At 46.8% G+C, this 25128-nt stretch overlaps 1 long non-coding RNA gene across 1 annotated transcript; it reads left to right on the top strand.

The window, feature by feature from the left end:
* LOC126073470 (uncharacterized) lies at positions 1 to 23868 on the top strand. Its single transcript, XR_007516767.1, has 3 exons — positions 1 to 319; positions 429 to 540; positions 23734 to 23868. It is a non-coding gene; the product is annotated as an uncharacterized LOC126073470 (long non-coding RNA).
* Positions 23869 to 25128: the final 1260 nt, after the last annotated feature.

Here is a 25128-nt window from a genome sequence, read left to right as displayed (position 1 = left end):
GTCAAAACAAAGCTCCTTCTCCGTGTGCTTTTCTTCCTCAATGGCTGAGACTGTAAAGTCGTCAGGAAGCATGGTCTAGTGCTCCAAGCTCCAGACAGCCGCCTGACCTCTGTCCTGGCGCCCTGGTCTGGCCTGGGCCAGACACCGCACCCCCGGACTGTTTTCCCACCTGCAAAACAACCCTGGCCTCTCTAAGCAGCATGGCCTCTCACTGCAAAAACACTGCTCCTCCCTCGTCTGGCAGCTGCCAACTTAGGAGCTAGCCTACCTTCAGGAGAGGAAATCTTTGGGAGCAGGGAGAAGAAGGACCCAGAAGAAAGTAAGAAAAGGGGTAATTGTATGCTTTGAGGGCCGTGGGACCTGAGGGGAAATGAAAATTTGAGGGAGTGTCTCTCACCTCTTTGCCTTTCCATTGTCCTGGCCCTAAGGTGGAGGAGCCCTGGTGGCACTGTGCTTAAAGTGCTCGGCTGCTAACCAAAAGGTTGGAAGTTTCAAATGCACCAGCAACTCCATAGAAGAAAGATGTGTCGGTCTGCTTCCGTAAGTATTACAGCCTTGGAAACCCTATGGGCCAGCTCTACTCTGTCCTATAGGGTCGCTATGAGTTGTGGCAGTGGGCAATGAGTTTGGCCCTGAGGTGTAGGGTCTGGGCGATGGACCCCGGACGGTACCTAAGCCATTTCCCTTTGTAAGGGAGTGGCCTGATGCTCAGATAAACAGGCCCATTGTGGCTGGCTGGGGGGTGTCTCTGGGGATAGGCAGAGGCGGTAACACCTTCATCAGAGAGGCGTTTATGTAAGCATTTGCTTCCCTTCCCCCACCCCACCCCTTAAATAAGCAGGCAGTTTCCTCTGCCACCGCCCCTCACAGCTGGGCATTTCGCTTCCCTCAGGCTGGAGGCTGACTTCTCATCTAGTTTCAGACCTCACCTTCCCTCAGTGTGTCCGTCTTCTGCTACTTATGAATTCTCTTTTCAAACCTGCCTTTTATATAAATTCTGAAAAAACTGTGCAGGAAAAACCTTGTGTCACCGTCTGTGCCAGCTGTGACAGGGCCTCTGGAGCTCAGAAGCGTGAGGTGAGGCCTCGAGGCTGGGCGAAGAATGGGCCCTTTCAGTGACCCTCTACCAGGCTCTGGTGAGGATTTTCACCTGACCCTTAATCCACCGCCAGCCGCCCTAGCCAAGCACACCGGATGTGGCTGCTTGCAGTAGGTTGCAATCGTCCCTGGCTTTCTTGCCTCAGACAAGGGAGCTCACGCACCCCACCACTGACACCAGTCTTAGGGCATCTCATTCTTAGGGGGAGGAAAGACTAATAGCAGCCATGATGGAGGAGTCCAAGTATTGGAAGAAACCAGAATCCTTGCTTCAGAAAGTCAACCATTGAACACGATTGGATGGGCCCTTTGATAACACCTCAGCTAGCTAGGCTTCTCAAGCCTAGTTGCACATTAGAATCCCCTAGAGTAGCTTTGAAAATCCGCAGTACCCAGGCCCTCCACAGACCAATTAAATCCAAATCTCTGGGGGTGGGACCAAACATCAGCCAAGTGTGAGAACCACTGATCTAAAACAACGCCCCCATTTTGCAGTTTGGGAAACAGAGACCCAGAGAGGGGAAGTGATTTGCCTAAAGTTATCTCATTAGTTGGGACAGCGCCATGACAAGAACCTGGGTCTCCTAACTTTAAATTCGCCCCTCTTCCTGTTCTGTTTTCCCTTTTTGGTTGCTTTAGGAGACTATCGTCTCGGCACACATTAGAATTATTTGGTGAACTTTTAAAATATATGACGCCAGGCCTCACCCCCAAAATTCTGATGGCTTAAGTATTTTTTAAAGTTCCCCAAATGATTCTAAAAGGCAGCCATGATTGAGAAGCTATGCTTGTAAGGCCAAATCACTTCAGAAAGAGCAAGAGAGACAGAAAGGAGGAAAAGAATGCTTATGGAGGTCAGGGAAGGGGAAATTTTTGCAGTAGGAGGAATCTTGGGATCTTAAAATAAATGGTGCTTGAGCTGGATTTGGAAGGAGTCATGGGATTTAGATACAAGGACATGGAAGAGGCTGTCCATGAGAGGGACCAGCATGAGAAGAGTCCCAGAGGAAGGGACATGGGAGAGGGGAGATGTCACAGTTGGGAAATGGACCAAACAGGTCATCTGAACTAGGTCAACTGACAGAAGCCTTGATGCCACGCACACGAGTACGAACTGAATTCTCTAGGCCAGTGGTTCTTGAAGCTTAAACGCACATCAGAGTCACTCAAGGGTTTGCTAAAACGCAGACAGCTGATCCCCACCTCAGAGGTTCTGATTCTGACTGTCTCCGGTAGGGCCTGAGAATTTGCATTTCTGTGCTGCTAGTACTGCCGGTCCTCTGAAGACATTTCAAGAATTACTTTAAGAATCTCCCCACCACATGGGAGTTTTAGTAAGATGGAGGGAGAGAAGGGGCAGTGCCGAGCAGGCTGGAAGCTAACTCAGTGGCTTGGACTAGAAGTGGCAAATGAGGGCCTGAAGGAGAGCTTGAGCAGTTGGACTGGGGAAGGTCAGACAGCAATCAGAAATTGAGTACCCAGATCTCAGTGATGACTGGATTTGGAGGGAGGTGGAGGCAGAGCAAAGTCCCTGGATGGTACAAATGGTTAAAGTACTTTGCTGCTAACCAAAAGAATGGAGGTGCAAATCTGTCCAGAGGCCCCTCGGAAGGTAGGCCTGGAGAAAAACCAGCCATTGAAAACCCTACAGAGCACAGTCTACTCTGACGCACGTGGGGTTGCCATGAGTTTGAGTCAACTCAGTGACAACCGGTGGTGTAGAGGCACAGTCCAGGGTGAGTTTGCATTGGAGACTAAATAACCAGGCTGGTGGTAGTTCAATTCATGGAGCAGAGGAAGCAGGAAGAGGAGCAGGGAGTGGGGGGATGCAGTAGGAAGGAGGGGTCCCTGGAATATGAACACTGAACCTTCGTGTACCAAGACCATTGGACCAAGGGCTCAGGCCTAGGGCACGCCAGAATGAGGAAGGCTTACCCTGCTCCCTAAAAGTCAACATTTCTGCCTAAAACTCTTACCCTCTGGGGGTGGGAGTGGGGTGGGTGTCAGCCAATGTCATCCTCCCGCAGCCCACAGAGCTTGGGGCCTGTTTCCCATCTGATCACCAGGAAGACAGAAGGCCAAGGTGCAGCTTGTCAAGTCAAAGCAGAGAGAGAGACAGGAAAGAGTCAAGCACTGTTAGGTTACTTACTCTAAAACTCAGCTTGGCCCAAGCCCTCACCTTTCATCTGCCTGCATGGTCTCAGACTGTGTTCCCTGAAGCCATGGTTCTCAATCTCAGTTGAACATTACAATCACCTGGGCAGCTTTAAAAGCTCCAAACACCTGGGCTGCACCCCACCCCAATTAAAATAAACTCGCCAGGGTGGGGCCCAAGCATCATATATTTTTAAAGCTCCTTGAGTGAGTCCAAAGTGTAGCCAGGGTTTAGAGTTGCACTGAGAGAGTGTGAGCAGGCAGCCCCCCAATAGTGTATTTATGAAAACGGCATTTCCTCTCTAAGGAAATGGTTTGAATGTGTCTAACACCCACCACCCTCCCACTCCCCGCCCTCATCACCGCCCCTTCACCCCACCCCACCCCACCCCACCCAGTGATATGGACACTGGTCAAGGGACAGTTCTGGCTTTTAGGTCTGGGCCAGGGGCTCTTCCCCATGGCTATAGTTCATAGAGCTGGTGGCTACGTCCTAGAGGGGGCAGGAGGCCGATGCCCAAAGTCCAAGTAGGAGGTCACCCCGAGGAAAGGACTAAAATGGGGGGAGGAGGGGATAACGTAGGGGGAGGGATGAGGCATGGTTCAGAGCCAAAACCAAGAGGGAGGTTTTGAGGAACAAAGAAAGCCCTGTGGGAGGAATAATTTCGGCCACGCCAGCCACCTCCCACACCCACTCTTCCTGGATCCTGGTACTCACCGACAGGGCCCATCCTCCTCCCTGACTCAGAGATCTGGAGGAGGTGCTGAGAGAGCAAAGGGCTGGGGGACAGAGGATGAATAAAATCACGGGGAGGAGGATCAACTCCAGGGGCATACCTGGATTGTAGGGGGCCTGAAGTTTATACAGGGGGCATTGATGGTTCAGTGGTAGAATTCTTACCTTCCACGGGAAACCTGGGTTTGATTCCTAGACAACACACCACATGCTCAGCCACCACCTGTCTGTCAGTGGAGGCTTGCGTGTTGCTATGATGCTGAACAGGCTTCAGCAGAGCTTCCAGACTAAAGACAGACTAGGAAGAAAGGCCTGGCAATCTATTCCAGAAAACCAGCCAATGAAAACACTAAGGATCACAACAGTCCAATCTGCAACTGATCGTAGAGATGGTGTAGGACCAGCCAGCACTTCCTTTCATTGTGCATGGGGCCACCATGAGTCAGGGGCCAACTTAATGGCAGCTAACAACAACAATGACAACAAAGCTTATGCAATTTGGAGGGCCATCTTTAAGAAAAAGAGTACAAAATGACCAACACAACACGAGGTCCAGGACCGTGGAAGGAGCCCACGCAGGTGAGGGGCCCTGCTGTTAAGTCACATCAACTTCACAGTAAGGAGCCCTGGTGGTGCTTGGCTGCTAACCGAAAGGTATGTATGCAGTTTCAACCTACCCGCTGCTCCATAGGAGAAAAGGCCTGGCAATCTGTTTCAGTAAACATTACAGCTGCAGAAACCCTATGGGGCAGTTCTATCCTGTCCTATAGGGTCACTATGAGTCAGAATAGACTTGATAGCACAGAACAACACATCTCACAGTAAATCCACTTCTGCAACACGTTAACATTTGTGATAAGATGTTTTCTAAGGGTTTCGTTTCCAGATCTTGTTGAACCTCTCAGTGTTGTACGTTGTGTTGTCCTGCAACAAGTTCTGTGATCTTTGAGACGGCCTGTGCACCTGGGGAGCCCAGCTGTCCATTTTACTGCCAAGGAAACACAGTGGCTCACCCAACACAAGGCCCATATGCCCGCCCCATTAGCACCTACTACGTGCCAAGGGCGGTGCTTTGCTGTTGTAATCAGGTCCCATCAAGTTGATTCCAACTCATGGAGACTCCAAGTATGCAGAGAGCTGCTCCATAGCAGAACGCAGCATCAGGTTTGGAGGAAGACTCATTAACAGCCTGCACTATGCAGATGACAACCTTCCTTGCTGGAAGTGAAGAGGACTTGAAGTACTTACTGATGAAGGTCAAAGACCACAGCCTTCAGTATGGATTACACCTCAACATAAAGAAAACAGAAATCCTCACACCTGGACCAATAACCAAATCACAACAAATGGAGAAAAGATTGACGTTGTCAAGGGTTTCATTTTACTTGGATCCACAATCAATGCCCATGGAAGTAGTAATCAAGGAATCAAATGACACATTGCATTGGGTAAATCTGCTGCAAAAGACCTTTTTAAAGTGTTGAAAAGCAAAGATGTCACGTTGAAGACTATGGTGCGCCTGACTCAAGCCATAGTATTTTCAATCGTGTCACATGCATGTGAAAGCTGGACAACGCACAGGGAAGACCAAAGAAGAATTGATGCCTTTGAATTATGGTGTCGGTGAAGAACATCGAATATTCTCTGGACTGCTAAAAGCACAAACAAGTCTGCCTTGAAAGAGATACAGCCAGAGTGCTCCTTGGAAGCGAGGATGGTAAGACTTTGTCTCACGTACTTTGGACATGTTTTCAGGAGGGACTGGTCCCTGGAGAAGGACATCATGTTTGGTAAAGAAGAGGGGCAGCGAACGAAGTAAAACCCTAGAGAGAAGGACTGACACAGTGGCTGCAACAATGGGCTCAAACAGCAACTTATATGAGGATGGCACAGGACAGGGCATTATTTTGTTCTGTTGTACATAGCGTGGCTATGAGTCGGAACCGACTTGACAGCACCTGTAGGGTTTTCAGGGCTGTGACCTTTCAGGAGTAGATCATCAGGCTTACTTCCAAGGTACCTCTGGGTAGGTTTGAACCAGCAGCCTTTCGGTTAACAGTCAAGGGCTTAAACATTTGTGCCACCCAGGGACTCCAGCAAGAGCTGGGCTAGGCGTGGCAAATACCACAGTGACTCAGGCATGGTCCTGGCTCTAAAAATAAAAAAGATCTCTGCCCTCGAGGAGCTCCAACTCTGATGAGGAGGCCCACAGGTAAGCAGGTAATTACTGTTCACAGGGTGTAGGAACAAGGTGTACATGGGGCCTGTGGGAGGAAGGGAAGAACTTGCCTCAGGCAGTTAAGGCAGGCTTACCAGAGGCGGCAACAGGAGAAGTGAGCCTTGAAAGAACCTGCCTGACGTCACAAGATACGGAAAGTTGTTCCTGCTGAGGGAACAGCCACAGAGACAAGACTTATTAAGCACCTACTGGGTGCCTTGGAGCCCTGATGGCACCGTGCTTAAAAGCTTGGCTGCTAACCAAAAGGTCAGCAGTTTGAATCTACCAGCTGCTCTTTGGAAATCCCGCAAAGCAGTTCCACTCTGTCCTATAGGGTCACTAGGAGTTGGAATCGACTTGAAGGCAACTGGCTTTTTTTTTGAGGGTGGGGGGCGTGGTACCTACCAGGCCTTAACCTAAGCGTTACATATAGTAAATCAATTTTCTGCACAGTAAGCCCATAACCCAAACCAACCCAGTGAAGCCCATAAAGTGGGGTCTATTATTACCCTATGGGGTCCTGGTGGCACAGTGCTTAAAGCGCTTGGCTGTTAACTAGAAGTTCAGCTGTTAGAATTCACCAGCCTGTCTGTGGGAGAAAGACGTGGCAGTCTGCTTTTGTAAAGATTTACAGCCTTGGAAACTCTATGGGGCCGTTCTACTCTGTCCTATAGGGTCGCTATAAGTCAACACCAACTCATAGACTGTGGGCTTGTTTGTTTTTATTATTATCCCTATTTTTTTTTTTTTTTTTTATAGATAAGGAAGATGAATCACAGAAAAGTTAAGTAGCTTTGCTCCCAGTCTCACAGCTATTTAACTGGTGGGAGCAGTTGTTAAGAGCTAGAGCTTCTAACCAAAACGTTGGCAGTTCAAATCCACCAGCCGCTCCCTGGAAACCCCATGGGGACAGTTCTACTCTGTCCTGTAGTGTCGCTTTTGAGTTGGAATCGACTCAACGGCAATGAGTTTGGTTTTGGGGGGCTTAGTCTGGCTCCAGAGCCCACATGGGCACAAAATTAAGAGGCGACAGCTTGGAGCATGTGGGAAACCACTAGGAATTCAGTGACTCACGCTCAGGAAGTAGCAAGGAGGCCAGCGGAGAAGAAGGCTGAAGAGGCCAAGAAGGGCAGGATGGATTCTAAAGAGCAGGCAAAGGAGTTTGGGTTTGAGCTATAAGAGGCAGGGTAGCTATGCAAGAGCATGTTATGATCAGCTCTAAGCTTTAGGATGGCTACTCTCTGTAGAAAATGGACTCGCAGCCATCAGACAGAAGCCAGGGACTTCCAAGGATATGACTGCAGAGTCCTGGCAAGTAAAAATGGGGCATCAACTGAGACTGGGGGGCCAGCATGAAGCTCTTTTAGCTTCAGAGACCTGCTTTACCAGCCTGGGAAGGTGAGGGGTGGGGGTGTAGTAGCTTTATGCCACAAAAAGTGCCAAGAGACCTGAGTTCAGTGACCACATTGCCATTGGCCACCTTTGTGAGCTTAGTTAAATCCCTCCACCTCTCTGAGGCACAATTTCCTCATCTGTAAAGTGGACTTAATAGTTCTAGCTCTGCTGGACTCACTTGATTTTTGAGAAATTCAAAAAACAATGTATGTAACAAACGGCCCACAAGTATTGACAGTAGAACGAAGGCTTAAAATGTCTTCAGAATTAACTGGTAGCCCATGGAGACCAAGGGCTTTATTTTCTTGAATTCAAGTGGTTTCCTTTGCCTTGGCAACAGACGTCACACTCCACGCCTGTCCCTTCCTCCCACCTCCACAGGACCCACCAAATCCTCTTGATTCTTTAAAGCACAGTCCAAACGCTACCTCCTCCACGAAGCCTTTCTTTAAGCCCCCAGGATAGAGATAAACTCTTCCTCCCCCCAAAAAAGTCATTTGTCATTGAATCAATTTTGACTCATGGTGACCTCATGTGTGTCAAAGTAGAACCATGTCCTGTAGGGCTTTCAGTGGCTGATTTTTCAGAAATAGATCACCAGGCCTCTCTTCCAAGATACCTTGAGGTGGATTTTAACCCGAGCATTAACCGTTTACACTACCAAAGGAGTGCTACTTTCCAGCTCTTCTGACTCTCACTTCTGTCTATCTTTGCTTTAGCTGTAGTTGTTTATGTATTCACTCCCCATGTGCTGCCTGAGGGGTGGTGCTTTTCTTATTCCTCTTTGGAGCCTCCATTATGTTTAATGTATAAGCCAGCACAAAGGATACACTCAGTTGATGTTTGGTGAATGGTTGAAATACAGAGTGAATGGGCTGTAGTTCCACAGAGAAGTCTGAGAAGGCAACAGAACTTATCCAGTAAAAAGGGCAAGAGAAGTTCTCTGCCACGGCATGAGAGCGTCGGAGGCATGAAAAGTTTCAAACAGCCTTTCAAATTCTACTCTTCTCCAAAGGCACACAGAGAAATCATAACAGTAAGAATAACTGCATTTGCTAAGAGTTACTGAGCACTTTTTTTTTTTTTTTTTTTACTGAGCACTTACTGTACGGCAAGCTGTTAAGTGTTTTACTTACTACTCACAACAACTCTACAAGGAAGCGACGTGGCTATCCAGCACCTAGCACAATGCCTGGCACAGCCGTGGCACTCAGTAAACTCAAAAAAGGAATTACAAATGAAGAAACTTGCAGTTACGTAGTTGCTGGCAGAATCAAGATTCAAATCCCTTTGGCTTATTAGTATTTCGTCTTGTTGTTGGGTGCCATTGAGTCAATTCCAATTCATAGGGACCCCATGTGACAGAGTAGCACAGCACCATAGGGTTTTCTAGGCTATAATCTTTACAGGACCAGGTCATCAGGTCTTTCTCCCATTGACGCCCTGGGTAGGTTTGAACCACCAACCTTTTGGTCAGCAGCCGAGGGCTTAACCATTGCGCCACCAGGGCTCCTTACTACTTCATATGCTAGCTCATAAAAGAAAAGATGACAGGTTGTGGGCACTGTGAAGGGGAAAGCAGGCTTGTTGAGGAAAGGTCCCTGTCTGAGTTGCTAGGGGGCTGAAGTCTGAAAGGCCAGGAAGGGCCCCTGAATGGGTAGTCCTGCTTGGCCAGCCCTCCCCAGTATGAAAAGAGTCAAGTACGAGCCAGGACCACCGTCCCTCAGAAGACAAGGGACGATTATAGAGCCCAAGACTATCAGAGTGCAGTACATGAAGAGTAACTGAGTTTATTCAAGACTTTTCCAGCATTGCTTCCAGAAGGAGCTGCACAACCAGTCATATTACAGGGACCATGCTTGCCAGAAGCCTTGTTTATTAAAAAAAAAAAAAGAGTGGAATGGATCTGGGGTGTCCTAAACCAACCCATTTAAGATATGTCCTCCTCTCCCTTGGCTCAACTGGTTGAAAGAAGATGGGACACAAGACAGAGAGGACGTGAATGTTGTAAGAAGACCCACAGCCTTGGCCTGGGGGAGTAAGAGCAAAACAGATCCTAACCTGACTCATTCAGGATCCCTCCACTGCCATCTGACAGCTGGTAACTGCTTCCTGGGAAAATATTTACCAAGGAAGAAATGGGTCATGCTTCCCCTTCATACCACAGGGACGGGAAGAGGGGCTGCAACAGCCCATAAATCCCAATGACTGTCTGTGCTTATCACCTCAGCTCCCCGGGTGCCCCAGAGGGTGTGAGACAAAGGTGTCAGACACCGAAAAAGTGTGACAGAACCCAAGAAGCATCCAGGAGGTCGCGTCCATAGGAACACGTGTCTATTTGTCACCTTTATCTCTTATTTTTTCCTCCATTTGTTTTAAATTAACTTGCTCTCTGTCCTTGTTTTATCCCAGACATCCTAAAGGACCCATGGAGAGCTGGCCTCTTTTAATTTTTCCCCACTTCACTAGACAAAGAGAAAGGGGAGCTGATATAATGGACGTATCTAGCAAACTGTCGTGATAGATCTTAAATCTTAGGAGCAGAAGTGTCCACGGGCGGTAAAAACCAGCATTCAGGGACTCCTGGTTCCAGTCTCAGTTATGTTGCTTCTTCTCTGGAGAAGCAGCTAGACGTATTGAAGTGCGTGTGACGTCAGGAGCCAGAGCAGCCGGTTCAGCCCTGGTATCGGCATGTATTCGCTCTGTGACCTTGTATAGTCCCCATAACTTCTCTGAACCCAAGCTTCCATATCTATAATTTTACCTGCAGCACAATTTTCTGTGATGGTCATGTGCCAATAGATTTCCTATGAGGAAATACATATGAAAATGCTTTATAAACAGTACAATAATGCAGCATTGTTGATTTATCTAAGCCAAGGAACTTGGCCAAGCTTCCCACCTATAAAATGGGTATAATAATCTCTGGTTCGCTTCCCTGAATTTGGGAAGACTGAAAAGATATTTGAAAAATTGCCCAAGATCTTGAGTCTATTTTCCATTTCATCAACATCTAATCAATCAGAAAATGAAAAACTCCCCAAAACTTGCTTTAGTCTTTAACAATGATTTTAAAAGAAAAAAAAAAAAAAACCCAACCCGTTGCAATTGAGTCGATTATGATACCCTCAGGCAAAGCATCCAAGATGAAATCATTTTTAAAATATCACTTTCTCATGCTTTAAAAAATTTTTGATACATGTATCTAGCTTATCCTGAATATGGCTTCAGTGAAAGTGACCCAGCCCCAACAATAGATCCATAAAGTATGACTCAGAGAAAACATGTATCAGAAACAACTCAGGAAGCTGTTAAAAAAAAAAAAAAAAAATCCAGATTCTCGTGACTCAATCAGAAAACAGTGGTGGGTAGGGCTCAGGAAATCACAATGTAACAAGGTTTCTAGGGGACTCTTCTGTACACAAAAGTTTGAGGGCCACTAATCTAGAAGCCCTATAAAGTGCTACAGAAGAGACACATCAACCTTCTGTCTTTATATCCTTTAGCAGACAATCCCTGAGCCCTCCAAAAGAAGAGGCTTGGGTACATAGAAATCTGTTGAAGCTTCCAAGGCCCCATACCCACAGCTGATTCTGGACAAGGCAGATGGGAGAGGCTAGAAGCAGCCCTGTAGGCGAACCCTCTAGACCTGAGTCTAGACCACAGCAGAGGTGGGCACAGGAAGTACAGCTGGTACATGATACTGAAGTAATAAACAGGGAGACTACGCCCTGAGGAAGGGAAGTGGGCTGCAGGTGACATCGGAGTCTAGATTTCCGGGCAGCGGACCCAGGTCACAGGAGCCAATGTTAGAGGGAGACAGAAGTAGGAGACAAGCAGATCATTACATATTTTTGGCAATAAAAGAGTCATCCTAATGACTTAGATATTTCATTCTTATCCATGGCTAGCTATCTCTACAGTTTCTGGGGACAAATCTCCAACCTTGAAGACGCTGGAAGGAACCGATGCATTCTCAGGTGTTAGTTGACCTCAAAGTCAAGACTGCTTAAACAAATCCCACCAGTGTCGCCAATTCTATCGAATCAGTCCAGGGAGGTTGAGATCATCCACTTCTGACACCAAATGTGTGGTAGGTAATAAATTCCACTCCACATAACAAATGCACCCTGTGGAAATCTCAGCTTCCCTTCCCTGGTCAGTTCAGATGCCAGCTGCCAGCACAGTCCTTCTCTCTTTCATCCCCATGCACCTGGGGCTGGCTGGGTCAGCAGTTACCAGCTCCTTCTCTCTCTCATTCTCATTCACCTAGAGCTAAGTCAGTACATACCAGCCCCTTCTCTGTTTCTTAGGTACAATAATCTATTGGAGTGACTCACACACTCCAGGGAAAGGGCTACCTTTAATCTAGAAGAAAAAATGATACAAACATATAGGGCAAGATTGTCGTCTCAGAGCTTCCATGCCCCCAGGGATATGCTTATCCACCTGAGAGCAGGTGTTTCCTCTAACCACCCAGGAAGCTCCAATGAGCCTCTGTCTTCCAAGGCTTTTATTGCCCTCACCATGTGGCCATGATCATGCGTTCAGAGACTTAGTCAGCATCCGGCCCCCAGGTGGTCCCTCTTGGTCTGGCCAGCCCTGACTCATTGGCCTCAGATGAAGTCCGGCTCTCCGGAACCAGGACAAAAGGCCAAATTGTTTACTGCAAGGGGGTCCCACACCTCTCATGACCCTTGGTCAGTCTACTGGCTGACAAGATCCTATGACCTTTTCTACTTGGTGTTACAGTTGTGTATGAAAATGTCGTATTTCCCCCATGAGGCTGACCTCCCACTTATTCATCAAGATGACTGGAACCTTACTGTAGTCCATAATGATTGCTCGCTACAGCTTTTAGTCATCTTATAGGAATGTGGTGAGGCTCTGCAAAGGAACAAACATTCCATTGGTCACTTGATGGCAGCCACAGCCCCTGCAGTGAGAAAGGAGTATTGTCTCCATTTCACAGATAAGGAAACTGAGGCTCGAAAAAATTAGAATAATCTCCTAACTCTCATAGGTATAAAGATCATGAATGGGATCCCAGGTCTTCTGGGTCAAATTTCCTTCCACTACAATTTTCTCACTAAGATTAAGTCTCAGAAATTTGGCTTTTAAGATACCTCTAGAAGTTTCCTTCTTAGGACCTTCAAAATCTGTGGCACTCTTCCTTCTTATTATCTAATATTTACTACCGAGCATCTACCACATTTTTCTGGCTGAGCTGAGTGCTGTGGGAGATGCAGTGAAGTGTAAGAAAGGGGGGTACTGACCCTTGACACACTTATTGCTCATCTGGCGGGACAAGCTCTCAGTGCATAAAACAGTACATGTCAAGTGCCAAATGCCCTGATGGCAATGGTTTATTCCATAAGGAGACGAGAAGGCAGAGGAAACTATGGGCTGAGGTAATCAAGAAAAAGAAGAAGAGATACGGACTAACACGTATTGGACGCCTGCTTTATACCAGTTTTTTACACATAACTGATCCAATTCGCTGTAACCAGCGCCAGCAGAGTCCGGCTGATGGCCCTGGAACCTTATGTTTCAATGTGCTCCAGAAAACTCCCAATGCCTGCCTCTGCATCTCTGGACCTGAGGGCTTTTTCCAGAACTGGGGTAGTCCTGATGAGCTAGGATATTAACACTGAGAAGTTGACAGCCTCTCAGCCCTGGTGGCGCAGTGGTTAAGAGCTTGACTGTTAACCAAAAAGGTCAGCAGTTCAAATCCACCAGCCACTCCTTGGAAACCCTAGGAGGCAGCTCTACTCTGTCCTTTAGGGTCTCTATGAGTAGGAATCGACTCGAAGGCAACAGGTTAGGGTTTTTTTAGGGAACAGTCTTCAATGACTGAGAAGATTGGTGTTTAAATACCCCAACTCCTTCACCCTTGAGGGAGGATAATTTTTGAAGTAGGTGTTTTGCTCCCTTCCAAGAGTTTCTCCCATGAGATTAAGCTACAATTGCCCACAGGGGTAATGAACTCTTTACTGGGCACCTTACCCAAAAGGTCAGCAGTTGGAATCCATCAGCCACTCCTTGGAAATGCTTTTGGGCAGTTCTACTCTGTGCTATAGGGTCTCTATGAGTCAGAATTGACTCAACGACAACGGGTTTCGGCTTGGTTTCACTCCTCCGCCTGTGTTCCCTCCACCTCCCAAATAAACCACTTGAACTCATCCTTGTCTTAGCAGAACCCAAACTAAGATATCCTCATGCTTCCCATGAAATAGATTAAAATTGCACCCACCTAACTAATAAGAAAACGAAGACTTAGAGAGGTTAAATAACTTGCCTAAAGTCACACAGTGAGCATGTAGTACAGCTTGGGGCTGAACCCACATTCCTCCAACTCGAAGTCCATGTCTGTCCTGTTAGCATACTGATGGAATGACACAGATAAGCATGTCGCTCGATCATGGGGACACTGTTCATCCCTCCCCCACCCCAACTTCATTCAGGAAACTGGAAACTTGCCCCAAATCAAGGCTAAAAACTAGACCAATAACTTGGTCTCACTCCGTTCGTATTGATTCGTATTTGTTTTAAAATGTCTTAGTCCCACCTTTCCCTGTGAAATAACAGGAATGATGTTAACAGGAGGGAAACAACACAACCACACAGGAATCCTGGAGTCCACCTGTGAGGGTAGGTACAAGCCAATAAACAGAAAGATACCCTTTTTGGCATGCAGAACTACTGAGACAATGTGTACACTGTCTCTCCAGAGGCATAGAAAATGGCACTTTCAGCCACAGTTCCAACGTGTGGCAATTTTTGCAAATCATTTGGATTGAGGTAGCATGCAGGCGGTGTGCTGGGATACGTCTGAGTGAGTGGCTGGATGTGGAATTTTACTGACAATCGAAATCATGGTTGGGAAGCTTGAAGGCTTTGCTGCAGCTCAGGGAGCTGTGGATGAAGCCAGGTGAAGTTTTGGCTCATTGAAGACGTAGCTTGATACAAGTTTTGAGCAAAATAGAATTATTATGGACAGGAGCAAATGGATGGAGTAAACTACATGAGATCAGCCTAACCTTATTGAAAGTCTAAGACAAAGTTTCTTCTATTTATGTCTAGTGTTCCAGTTATCTATTGCTACAGCACAAACCACCTCAAGATCTAGTGGGCTTAAACAAACACCAGTTTATTATATCTCATGATTTTGTGGGTGAGGAATTCAGGCAGGGCTTGGCTGGGTGACTCTGCTACACCCGGCATCAACTAAGGTTACTGGGAGGTATCCAACTGGTGGACGGGCTGTTCTGAAGGGTCTGAGATGGCTCCATTCACATGTCAGGTACGTTGGTGGGAATGGCTGGAAGGCTGGGCTCAGCTGGATCTATTGACCAGAGAACCTAACCTACAAGTAGGTTCTCTAGTGGCCTCAGAGTTGTTGGACATCTTACACAGCAGCTTAATATTACAAGAGCAAGTCTCCAGTGAAAAAGGTAAAAGCTATACGGCTTTTTATGATTTAGCATTGTAAACCACATAGGGTCATTTCTGCCATAATACTTAGTAAAGCAAGATTGTGAAGACTAGCCCACCCAGGTTCAAGGGGAAGAAGAGGCTTAGATCCAACCTCTCAGTGATAGAAACCAGTCGCCGTTGGGATGACTCCGACTCATGGCAGCCCCATGTGTTACAGAGTAGAACTTCTCCATAGGGTTTTCTTGGCTGTAATCTTTACAGAAGATGATTGCCAGGACTTTCTTCCGCAACACCTCTCGGTAGATTTGAAATGCCAGCCTTGTGGTTAGCAGTTAAGCGTAAACCATTTGAACCACCCAGGGACCAATGGTAGGAGTTTGTAAAATTGCGACATCTGGTTTGGGTTAGAAGCAAAAAATGGAAGTTGGAACCTGAGGGTTTTCCCTGAATCTTGAGATTATAGCTGTAGTTGCTTTGTCAGAGGTTTTCACCTAGGGGGTGGACAGAGTAGGATCCATGAAGGAAGTGATCTGGTTTGGCTAAAATCCAGTCATGGCTCTCATCGACAACAAAAACCAGCTCCACAACAGACCTACAGAAAATGGCTCACAGGGATCCCGGAGCTGCTGATGCAGAGCCTCCCTGCCCTCCTGACAATGCTCCCTGCTTCCAGCTTTGTTTAGTTTGCGACAGCCCTGAGCTCAGCACTGGCAGACATGACGAAAGCAGCTGAGTAAAGTGTTTCACGAGCTCTGGGCCGCTGGTCCCTTGGAACTGAGAAAAAGGGAGAAGACCAGTGTAGAAGGGTTTGGCTAATTGGAGCGTCCTAGCAATGCACAAATCCAGCAGGCATCAGGAGCCTGAGAATTAGTGCCTGGTATTGCTCAACACATCAAAATCTATAACTGAGGTCAGCTCCACTGGGCACTCACTGAGGTCTGCATCGCCAAGGCAAGGCAGCTCTGTGGGCTTTAGCCTGATGCCACGTTGATCACTGAGAAGAGAGAAGAAGCCCTGTCTCTGACACATCTATGTATCAGTGCCTGGCACCAGTATGTCCTCAAGAAAGGTCAACTGAGCAAATAAACCTGTCGATTCCATTGAGTATCCCTTACATGTAATGTGTGTGCTCTATTTTTATCTCTTGCTATATTAAGAGACCTAGAAATGGACTGAGACGGGGGATTGGCAATGAGAGGAAGGAAGAGGAAAGGACTTGATGGTGCTGGAAATAACTTTCTGGCCTTGAATTGTGGCCTAGCCTAGTGGCTGGGAGTGGTCTGACCTTAAAAACAGCCCCTCAGCCCTGAGATCTTTATTCAAAATGAATTTGAAATTTTTATATGGTCCTAATTGAACTCATTATTTCCCTCCAAACATGTATAGAATTAATAACTAGATGGATGGATGAAATTAACCTTTATCAGGAACTTAAGATGCAGCTGACATTTCCCAGGCACTTTGATATGTATTAATTCATCAGTCCTTACAAAAACTCTATCACTTAAAGTACAATAAAAATTATTAAAAAAAACTCCAAGGATTAGGTGTATTCATTCTTATTTTACCATGGAAGAAGCTCAGAAGGAAATGAAGTGAAAGCCTAGATTTGTCTATCTCCAAAACCCCTTTTTATTGTCACGCAACCTCTAAAGTGATCTACAATCACCACCTGCCCCATCACATGGGCTAGAAACCTTGGGAGCAACGTGGACGCCTCCCTCACCTCTGTATCAGCCAGCAGACAGGTTCCATTTATTGTTTATCTCCAGTGTTCTTCCACCACTCACTTCATTTCGGGCTCCTCTGTCATTGCCTTTGTCCTTTGTCACCTGGGCTATTGTGTCAGCCTCCTGGCCAGTCCTTTTGTCTTAACTTCCTCCGATACACCCTCCACACCACAAAAAGAGAAAGCTTTCTGCGATATACCCAGTCCCAGTGCCATCGAGTCGATCCCGGACAGGGTAGAACTGCCCCATAGAGTTTCCAAGGAGCACCTGGCTTTTGGCAGTTCTGCAACATAGATCTGATCAAATCAGTCTTTTTCCCATAATGTCTCAGCCACTCCCCCACAAACTACAGGATAACTATAAATCCTTGAGCCTGATATTCAAGGTTTTCCATAATCTCCTCTTGATCGACATTTCCCATGTCATCTACTACATTTCCTTTCACCACTGTTTCACAAACTGGAGTATGTGAAACCTTGACCATTGTTCTGGGAGGGGAGCGGAGGGGAGGGGAGTTCTATATAACAATTTAAAAACTTTCTATCTTTGTGTCAGTGGTAATCTAAAGAAAAACTTAAAGTAATATACACACAACACACACACACATACACACACACACACATATGGAAACCCAGGTGGTATAATGCTTAAGAGTTCAGCTGCTAACCAAAAGGTCAGCAGTTCAAATCTACCAGCCACACCCTGGAAATCCTATGGGGCAGTTCTACCCTGTCCTATAGGGTCACTATGAGTTGGCATCGGCTCAAAGGCAATGGGTTTGGTTTTTTGGTTTGGGTACATATATATATGTATATATAAAACAAACCAAACCCGTTGCCATCGTGTTCATTCCTACTCATGGCAACCCTATAGGAGAGAGTAAAACTGCCCCATAGGGCTTCCAAGGAGCGCATGGTGGATTCGAACTGCCAACATTTTGGTTAGTAGCTTAACCACTGCACCACCATGTATATGTTTCATTCTGTTGTGTTTGGGGTCAGACGAGTCAGAATTGACTAGATGGCACCTAACAACAACAACATATAAAACTCAACTGCTACTCAACCTGGCCTCACTATTTTAATCTCTGTATTATTTACATTTGTGTTTGTAATCTCTGATGTCAAATAATGAACTGGAGTGATGGTCTTTAACTTTTAATGCAGTTTCTCAAACTGGGGTCACAGAACCCAGGTACAAGGATATTTGCATATGAGTCCTCAAGTTCTTCTCTATCCTGCAGCTGTACTACACTGGTACTGGAATACGGATCAGATCACAAATTCCATTTTAGCCTCATTCCTGCTTCAACACCTTCACTTATGTTGTCTCTTTTGTTTAGAATGCCTTTCCACATCTGTCATGGGTTGAATTGTGTTCTCAAAAAATGTGTCAACTAGGCTAGGCCCTGATTCCTGGTATTGTGTGGTTGCCCTCCATTTTGTGATCTTACATAATGATCCCATGTATTGTAAATCCTAACCTCCATGATGTTAATGAGTCAGGATTAGAGGCAGTTATGTTAATGAGCCAAGACACAATCTACCGGTTTAGATTGTATCTTGAGTCAATCTCTTCTGAGATATAAAAGACAGAAGTGAGTAGAGAAGAGAGGGACCTCATTAGCACCAAGCAAGAAGAGCCAGGAGTGGAGTGCATCCTTTGGACCCAGGGTCCCTGTCCTGGGAAGCTTCTAGACCAGGAGGAAGACTGATGACAAGGACTGTCCCCCAGAACCGACAGAGAGAGAAAGCCTTTCCCTAGAGCTGGTGGCCTGAATTCAGACTTCCAGTCTCCTAGACTGTGAGAGAATAAATTTCTGTTTGTTAAAGCCATCCACCTGTGGTATTTCTGTTAAAGCAGCACTAGATAACTAAGACAACATCCTTCACACCAGCCCCTACCCACCATACTGCCCCCCTCCCCCACCTTCATCCTGCATATCACTAGGGATCACTCTGCCTGTGCAGAGCTCCAGATTCTCCAAGCTGGAATGGGCATTGTAGGTCATCCAGTCGATTGTATCATTTTACTGCTGGGAAAATCTATGCTCAGAGACGGGAAGTAGCATACAGGGTCTAGAACCCAAACCTCCTGGCCCTATGTATGGTGTTCTTTTCATATTTTGTAACATACTGATCACTTTCCTTAAAGTTCTCTCATCCATTTTTGCATTGAGCCCCTAGAATGGCTGCCTGCAGCGTGGGCCCTTAGCTTCCCTATAACCATGACTGACAGAACCATAGAGCCACAGTATTACCTGACACATTCCTATGTCTGAAGCACAGTAATGGAATATCCCATGGGATCTGAATGTTGGAAGCATTTTGGATTTCTGTATTTGGGCAATGGAGGCTTCCAGTTGATGCCAGTCAGTCCCCACTCACTCCAAAGAATCCCAAAATTATGTTGATTTACTGAATTTACTCTAATGCTCCAAAATCAATTTTTTAACATTTCTGCAAACCAGAACATTGTATAGAGGCAATATAGCAGCTATCTCAGTGCAGTGAACTTAGCAGATGTTCAACAAATACGAGCTGAATGAATGGATCCCCATAGGCTAGGAACCAGAACACCTGAGTGCCAGTCCAATTCTTCAATTAACTGGGCATAAAACCTTGGAAAAATCATTTCCCCTCACTGAGCCTAAGTTTGCTCATCTGTAAAATGAGGCATTTGAACCAAAACATCTTCTCTAAGATGAATCCTCCATGCTCTAAAATTCTACAATTTCCTAAAAATGCTAAATTCATTTATGCTATTGGTATCAAAGGAAAAGAAAGGTAGAATCTGATATTTATTAACTGTTGTTATGATCAGCATCATTATAGGTGCTTTCAGATCCATATGTATTTTAATCATCTTAACTAACTGTTGAGGGAAATTCTGGTATGTTTGTTTTTGCACTTGGGGCAATGGAAGCTTATTAACTCAGGACAACTTCAACTTCCAGCCATGAAAGAATAACAACTGCTTTCAGACAATGAAAAACAGATAGTGCAAAACTGTGATCCTTGAGAGAAAGGATCAATGAGGTGAGCCCTAAAATAACCCTGGATTTATGCCTGGAGGCAATTTCCAGACCACAAAAATAGTTTGGCAGCTTCACTAAGCTGAAGAGACAGAGGTCTGAATTTGGGGAAGCTGAGATGGCTGAAAGTTGAGGATCACAATTCCAGAAAGGAAGGTGCTACTCAGAAAAAAAGCACCAGAAATCTGTAGAGATATTCACTTCATTCTTTTCTGAGTGCCAGGCCACAAAACCAGGTCAAAAAAATTACCCAAGAGTTATAAGCTGAACAACCCAGGGCTCCCACAGGTGGGGAAATAGCCAAAGTGAAGATTCTTTGGTGGTCCCCTGGGGCATTCAATGGAGACCACAGAAAGGTCACACTATAGTAATATGGCTGAACTATCCTTTGAGTAAAGGCTACTCTAGACCTGCATAAAACCAAACAAAACCCAAACCTGCTGCCACTGATTTGATTCCGACTCATAGTGACCCTATAGGGCAGAGTAGAGCTGCCCCATAGGATTTCCAAGGAGTGTCTGGTAGATTCAAACCGCTGACCTTTTGGATAGCAGCCGTAGCTCTTAACCACTACACCACCAGGGTTTCCCAGACTTACCATAAAAAAATGAAGTGTAAAAACAGAACTCAAAGGGATCAAATTGATCCATGAGTAACTCAACAGACTGCCAAAACAAATCCAGTGCTCTTTAACAGAAGACAATGAAATCCAAATACTTAACAATATAATGCTTACTGTGTCTATCATCTAAAAAATTATTACTAGATCACATCAAAGAGAAGGAAAATGTGACCCATAATCAAGAGAAAAATCAGTCAATAGAAACAGACCCAGAAATGAGGTAAAAGACGTACGAATATTTCAGTAACTTGACAAGACCGCATAAAGAGTCAGTAGGGAGTCCAAATTTAAACGTAGGTCTTCTGACTCTTTCATGTAGTGCTCTTTCCATTACTTTTGCTCACCATTCTCTCTGTATTTGTGACGATTTATAAAATTTTATCATTACAACTTCAGTGTAATTTTCCTACACATCTGGTCTGCATTTTAGGATCTGTAAGAAGCCTGCAGAGGTAGACACAGATCTGAGGCCTGTGAAGACCAGTCTTTGACCAGGAACCAGCACTGACCATCCTTATGATCAAAATTTCAACAATTCTGCAGCACGGCCAGTCTTAGGTCTTGTCACTGATCTGAGGAACTCTGTCCTCAGGGCCTGTGGCTTAAGGCAGCATAGAAGACAGTGTATGGACAGTGACTGTGAGCATGAACCAGGAAAACAGGCCTCAGTTTCAGCCCTGAGTTGGCAAAAAATTAAGCAACGGGTTAAGAGAACACAGAAGTCCCCACCGGCTGCTGTCAGCCTGCTGAAAGGTGCAAGCCCCAATGGCCCTCCGTCCCTCTCTTCTCCATTGCTGGGGGCATGTGCTTCATAGGCGTGCTGCCCACAAGTGTTGGTGAGAAAATAGTTTAAGGAGCAAAGACATAGGGTCACCTCCCAGGCTGGGGGTGCAGTCTTCCTCCCTGCAATTTACTATACAAGTTGTTACCAAAGCAAATATCAAAGCCCTGCAATTTGCTAATTACAGGCGGGATCCTGGGCTTGTGGATCCAATTAACCACTTGTTCCTCATTTTCTGTGTGTGACCTGCCAACTGCACTCACAATTACCGACTTGTTTTTTAACTGCCCTGTGAGTTGACTGACTCACCTCCAATTCACTCCCACTAACACCTCCAGATGGCCTTTGGTGTCTTTTTGCTTTCCAGGTTCCCCCTACTCAACTATTATCTCTCTTTTTATCACAGGCCAGTGTCTGGTCTCCCAGGTTAGGGTTCCTACAAGATTTCCTGGTCTTGCTCCTGGCCTGGGCTTAGAGCCTGGAAGGCAGGAAGTAGCTCCTGTTAGCCTAGGCATCTTGCCTAGCTCCCCCAAGGAAGTCAGGAAGCTGTGGCCACAATCAGTCTCTGCTCCCAGACAGTCTCCACAGAAGGAGCAAGGAAAATTACAGCTTCTCTGGAGCCAGCTCCTGCTCACAATCCCCCCATCAGTGCCTCCCTGGCTTCTTATCTTAGCTCAGGCGAGGGCTGGGCCCAGAGAGATTTACTGCCAGTCATGGGGAAAGACGTCTCAGGAACCATCAGCATTAGCTCGCTATGGAGAAACAAACTGAAGAAGCAGAAAACCTCCCATGACTTTCTGCTTCATTAAGCCAGCTACCTGGCAAGAAAAGAATTTCCAGCAAACTTTCTGATGGTTTACTAGGTCAATGGTCCCTACCCTTACTGAGTCACAGGCACCTTTGAAAATCTAATGAAAGCTCTGGACCTTCTCCAGCAAGAAATGCTCATATTCATTCATCCATTAATTTATTTAATCCTTCCACAAATATTAAAGAACACCTATGTGCCAGGCATTCTTCCAGGCACCAAGGACATCAGTGGACAAAAATGACAAGAATTCTTTCACTCATGGAATTACATTCGAGCAAGAAGAGACAAGCAATAAATAATAAATGTAATAAATAAGTAAAATGTACAATTTGCTAGAAATTAAGTGTTACAGAAAAAAAAAAAACTTAAGAGAAGGGTTAAAGAAGGTCAGTGAGGATAAGGGTTATATTTTTTTTTATTTATTTATTCATTTATTTTTACCAGAAAGCAGCAAGTAAAGTTTTAGAAGTCTAACCAAATCCAGAGGAACTGTAGGATTACATTTTTAAATAGAGTGGACAAGTTCGTCCTCATTGAGATGTGAAATGTGAGCAAAGAATTGAAGAAAGGAAGAAGGATAGCCATGTGGGGATTGGTGGGCCAGCCAGAGGGAGCAGCCTGAGGACAGGGCTGTGCCCAGCTTGTTTGAGGAAAAGTGAGAAGCTCAGTGTGGTTAGACTGGAGAGCGACGAGGAAGGCTGTGGCAGTGGAAGATGAAATCAGAAAGGCAATGGGGGAAGAGAACAGATATCACATAGGGTCTTGTTGGGCATAAGGACTTTGACTTTCACTCTGTGTTACAGCAGGCACCAGTAGCGGGCTCCGAGCAAAGCGCTGACGAAGTCTGATTGAGACTTTAAAACAAACTTTGTGGTTGCTGTAGGGAGCGAACAGTCCAAGTGAGACCCAACGGTGGCTTCAACCAGAGTGGTACCAGAGTGGAGAGCAAGAAAAATAAGTCTAGATAAATTTTAAGAGTTGAATCAAGAGGAGTTCCTGATTGGATGTGGTGTGTGAGAGAAAGATGTAAGGCATATACACATAATTTCCCATACAGTTCACCTGGTTTACCAAACCCCTAAAGCCCATCCCGGGATGCAGATAAAGGGCCCTTTATCAAAGAAGAAATGAAAAGTGGTGACGACTAGGGAAGTAGGCGGAAGGACTGGAGTGAGTGGAGACGGGGAGCCTTAGCTGATCTATAATTTTCATTCCTTTTTTTAAAATATATGTTGTTGTTGGGTCGATTTTGACTCAGAGTGACCCTATAGGACAGAGTAGAACTGCCCCATAGGGTTTCCAAGGCTGTAATCTTTATGGAAGCAGACTGTCACATCTTCGTCCCAAGAAGCCTCTGGTGGGTTCAAACCACCGACATTTTGGTTAGCAGCCTGGCACTTAACCACTGTGCCACCAGGGCTCCTTAAAAAATGTATAAGAAATATTTATAGCAAATATGGTAAAATATTAACATGGCAATCTGAGTGTTGGATGTCTCTTATAATATTTTCTGTATATTTCATATCTATGTATCTCAGAATTTACAAAAGAACTACTTATCTCAGGGTTCAGAAGACCCCCCACTTGCTTTGTCAATGTGGTGAAGAGATGGCAACAGAATCAGCTCCGCTAGTAATGCTGGTTGTGACGTCTGGCTGGGTGCTGGGCAGTGGGAGTACTTCAGTCCTCTAACTTTCTTTACTTCCCTTCCTGCCAGAAGCTCAGAGTCCAAGGTGAGAGAAGTCAAGAAGGAACACAAAAACCGCAGCACGGCAAGCACAGAGTCCAGAGAAGGAAGGGAGTAATGGGAACTGGGAAGACTGCCTCATGGCGAAGGCAGCCTGAAGCAGGCTCCAGGAGAATGGGCAGGTTGGGACTTGCTGAGGGGAGGGAAGGTCCTTGCAGTGGGAGGCTACTGCATGAACAGAGGTACAGCAGGGAGTCGGTGCAGGGCCCAAGGGAGCTGGTGAAGGCCCAAGGGGGCTAGTGAGGGCTCAAGGGAGCTAGTGTGGGCCCAAAGGGGTTGGTGAGGGCCCAAGGGAGCTGGTGCAGGGCTCAAAGGGGCTGGTACAGGGCCCAAGGGAGCTGGTGCAGGGCCCAAGGCAGCTGGTGTAGCACTCAAGGCAGCTGGTGTAGCGCCCAAGGGAGCTGGTAAGGGCCCAAGGGGGCTAGTGAGGGCTCAAGGGAGCTAGTGTGGGCTCAAGGGAGCTGGTGAGGGCCCAAAGGGGCTGGTGAGGGCACAAGGGAGCTGGTGCAGGGCTCAAAGGGGCTGGTACAGGGCCCAAGGGAGCTGGCGCAGGGCCCAAGGCAGCTGGTGTAGCACTCAAGGCAGCTGGTGTAGCACCCAAGGGAGCTGGTGTAGCGCCCAAGGGAGCTGGTAAGGGCCCAAGGGGGCTAGTGAGGGCTCAAGGGAGCTAGTGTGGGCCCAAGGGAGCTGGTGAGAGCCCAAAGGGGCTGGTGAGGGCCCAAGCGGCTGTTGCAGGGCTCAAAGGGGCTGGTGTAGGGCCCAGGAGAGCTGGTGAGGGCCCAAGGGAGCTGATGAGGGCCCAAGGCAGCTGGTGTAGCGCCCAAGGGAGCTGGTAAGGGCCCATGGGGCTGGTGTAGGGCCCAAGGGAGCTAGTGAGGGCCAAAGGGAGCTGGCACAGGGCCCAAGGGAGCTGGTGCAGGGCTCAAAGGAGCTAGTTAGTGTAGGGCCCAAGGGAGCTGGTATAGGGCCCAAGTGAGCTAGTGTAGGGCTCAAAGGAGCTGGTATAGGGCTCAAGGGAGCTAGTGAGGGCCCCAGAGAGCTGATGTAGGGCCCAAGGGTGCTAGTGAGGGCTCAAGGGAGCTAGTGAGGGCCCAAGGGAGCTGGTGAGGGCCCAAGGGGGCTGGTGCAGGGCCCAAGGGAGCTGGTGTAGGACCCAAGGGGCTGGTACAAGACCCAAGGGAGCTGGTGCAGGGCTCAAGTGAGCTGGTGCAGGGCCCAAAGAAGCTAGTTAGTATAGGGCCCAAGGGAGCTGGTGCAGGGCTCAGGGGAACTAGTGAGGGCCCAGAAGAGCTGGTGTAGGGTCCAAAGGGGCTAGTGAGGGCTCAAGGGACCTAGTAAGGGCCCAAGGGAGCTGGTATAGGGCGC

This window comes from Elephas maximus, chromosome 1 (genome assembly GCF_024166365.1).
Source record: "Elephas maximus indicus isolate mEleMax1 chromosome 1, mEleMax1 primary haplotype, whole genome shotgun sequence".
In the NCBI taxonomy this organism is placed as follows: domain Eukaryota; kingdom Metazoa; phylum Chordata; class Mammalia; order Proboscidea; family Elephantidae; genus Elephas; species Elephas maximus.
This window is presented reverse-complemented; position numbering and strand designations above follow the sequence as displayed.